Raw genomic sequence first — 3,862 nt, forward strand, 5'->3', positions numbered from 1 at the left:
AAACACTCATTAAAGTAGGAAGGCAGGATTCAGCCCTAAGCCAAGCGTCCTCCAATCTGTTTTCATTTCATTTGGGTAGAAATCTAGAAGTGGAATCGCTGGGTCTTATGGTAAATGTATATTTAATTTTTAAAGAAATTTCCAAAATATTTTCCAAAGGGGCTTACCATAAAATCTTAGACTGTCTCTTGGCCTTGATGGGGAGCCATTAACAGGATTAAGATGGGGATTATCAAAGCTAATTAATTCTTAAATCATCTACTTACACAATAAAGACTGACTTGTAAAAACCAAGATTAAAGACAAAGGTCCCCATTAGAATATTACTGTAACCTTCCAGGTGGAAGATGAAGGCGTGAACCACAAACTCTGAGAGGAAGGATGGACTCAGTAAATATTCAGGACATAAAATAAACAGGACTTTGTGACTGATTTGATATATAGGAGTGAAGCAGAGAATTCTATGACTCCTAGGTTTCAGGCTTTAACAGATGGATGAATACTAATGGACATAACTCAGGTACAGAGCCACTAGGTTTGAAGATCAAGTAAATATGTCACAGGTAACTGAATATATATACATATATGTATGTGTGGAAGGGCACACATATATACACACATATATATATGTGTGTGTATATATATCTGAACCTTTAGGGAGAGGTCACAGCAAGAGATAGATTTATGGAGTGAGCACTATGTATCTGATTTATAAAACTGGAAAAGCAGATGAGTTTACACAGGGAGAAGATGTATCCAGAGAGCAGTTATGGGTCAAGGAGGGAACCTTATACATCACTAATAAATAAAATCTAGGCAGAGGTAAAAGGCCAACAAAAAAAGACCAAGAAACACACACACACACACACACAAAGTAGAGGAAGAATTGAGAAAGAGATCACCCAGCCAGTGTGGCTCAGTGGCTGAGTGTCAACCCCTGAACCAAGCAAGAGGTCACTGGTTTCCCATTCAGGGCACATGCCTGGATGGCCAGCTCAATCTCCAGTGGGGGCATACAGGAGGCAGCCGATGGATGATATTTCTCTCTCATGGATGTTTCTATCTCTCTACCTCCCTCCCTTCTTCTCTCTAAAATAAATAAATAAATAAAACATAATGCAGATTTCACTGATGAGGAAAGATAAATTTGGAAAATGATCAAAATCGGTCAAATTCCAGCTTACATCATTACAGCTATGTGATCCATGCAGACGTGCAGGAGTCAGCCAATCAATGATTCTCTCTCATCATTGATGTTTCTATCTCTCTCTCCCTCTCCCTTCCTCTCTAAAATCAATAAAGAGATATTTTAAAAAAAGAAGAGGGCGACATCTTATGACAGCAGAAAAGTGGAGCCAAATATGTACCAAGAAGGGGGCCTAGTGGCAACTGTTTTGAAATCACTTGCCCTCAAGCTCCGGGGTACAGAGAAGAGAAGAATGAATTAATAATTTTAACAACTTTATTGAGATATAATTATCATGCCACAAAGTTCACTCATTTAAAGTATACAATTCAATAATTTTAATGCATTTACAGAATTGTGTGATCATAACCATAATGTAAGTTTTAAACAGTTTCCTCATACCACAAAGGCACTGTGCACATTACCAGTCTCCTCTCCCAACTCCATTCAATGCTCCACCCCCTGACAACCACTAGTCTCCTTTGTCTCTCTCTGGATTTATCTATTTTGGACCTTACCTATAAATTAAGTCTTATAATTATGTGCTCTTTTGTTTATGGCTCCTTTCACGTAGCATAATATTTTCAAGGTTCATCTATGTTGCAGCACTTACTGGTACTTCATTTCTTTTTTCAGATGAGTGACATTTCATTGTATGGGTAGAGTATATCTTGTTTATCCATTCTTAAGTTTATGGACCTTTTGTGCTATTTTCTAGGTTGGGTGACCTGAGGCACATAATTTTATCTCTTAAGTTTCCTGACTTAAGAGGTTGATAATTAAAAGCTACCTCACATGGGAGTTGTGAAGATTACATTATTATGTTAGATAACTGAGTAGGCACTTTTCAACTGTAAAGTACTTCACCAACACAATGCTAGTCATTACTCCACAAGCACTACCACATGACTCTGTTACTTGAGAGTAACAAAGTGACATGGAAATTCATGGACATGGTGACTATACGGTGGAGGCTTCCAAATTGCTTCTAACCAGGGCTTACTTGTAGTAGAAGGAAGAAACACACACACGTTCTAAAGTCCAGGCTGATTAAAGATTTGAGGTCCATTAACATATGAGATAACATTCCAGATGAGGCTCTTTAAGAGCAAAATAATGTACCTGTGGGCACTGTTACTCCTTAAAGATGAATTCAAAATTTACATTTCAAAAAGCAATGCTATGCGTTTTTCAGAAGTGACCTCTTAAGTTTTCCTATCAAATCAACTCATGTTATTAGAATTCTATGGTGTATTAGTTCACTGAGTTAGCAAACAGTAAGCAAGAAAATATGTGAAGAAAGGGAAAACAGACCTGGCTAATGTGGCTCAGTGGTGACAGTGTCTGCCTGCGTATGGAAGGGTCTCGGATTTGATTTCTGGTCAGAGTTGCAGGTTCATTCCCTGGGCCCGGTTGGGTGCATGTGGGAGTCAACTAATTGATGTGTTTCTCTCTCTCACTCTCTTTATCTTTCTCTCTCCCCCGTTTCTCCATCCCTTCCACTCTTTCTAAAAAAAAAAATATCAATGGAGAAAATATCTTCAGGTGAGGATTAAGAAAAAAAAGAGAGAAAACATTCATGAGCCTATGCAGAGTAGATTTCTCTTTCTTTTTTTTTTTTCTGAAAAATGAGGAAGAGGGGGATATCTTATGACAGCAGAAAAGTGGTGGGAAATATGTACCAAGAAGGGGGCCTATTGACAGCTGTTTTGAAATCACTTGCCCTCAAGCTCCGAGGTATAGAGAAGAGAAAAATGAATTAATAATTTTAACAAATTTATTGAGATATAATTGTCATGCCACAAAGTTCACTCATTTAAAGTATACAATTCAATAATTTTAATGCATTTACAGAATTGTGTGATCATAACCATAATGTAAGTTTTAAACAGTTTCCTCATACCACAAAGGCACTGTGCACATTACCAGTCTCCTCTCCCAACTCCATTCAATGCTCCACCCCCTGACAACCACTAGTCTCCTTTGTCTCTCTCTGGATTTATCTATTTTGGACCTTACCTATAAATTAAGTCTTATAATTATGTGCTCTTTTGTTTATGGCTCCTTTCACGTAGCATAATATTTTCAAGGTTCATCTATGTTGCAGCACTTACTGGTACTTCATTTCTTTTTTCAGATGAGTGACATTTCATTGTATGGGTAGAGTATATCTTGTTTATCCATTCTTAAGTTTATGGACCTTTTGTGCTATTTTCTAGGTTGGGTGACCTGAGGCACATAATTTTATCTCTTAAGTTTCCTGACTTAAGAGGTTGATAATTAAAAGCTACCTCACAGGGAAGTTGTGAAGATTACGTTATTATGTTAGATAACTGAGTAGGCACTTTGTCAACTGTAAAGTACTTCACCAACACAACGCTAGTCATTACTCCACAAGTACTACCACATGACCCTGTTACTTGAGAGTAACAAAGTGACATGGGAAGTCATGGACATGGTGACTATAAAGTGGAGGCTTCCAAGTTGCTTCTAACTAGGACGAACTTGTAGTACAGGGGTCCTCAAACTTTTTAAACTGGGGGCCAGTTCACTGTCCATCAGACCGTTGGAGGGCCGGACTCTAGTTTAAAAAAAAACTATGAACAAATTCCTATGCACACTGCACATATCTTATTTTGAAGTAAAAAAACAAAACAGGAACAAATACAATATTTG

The sequence above is a fragment of the Myotis brandtii genome, unplaced genomic scaffold, assembly GCF_000412655.1.
Source record: "Myotis brandtii unplaced genomic scaffold, ASM41265v1 scaffold30, whole genome shotgun sequence".
NCBI classification, from domain to species: Eukaryota; Metazoa; Chordata; class Mammalia; order Chiroptera; family Vespertilionidae; genus Myotis; species Myotis brandtii.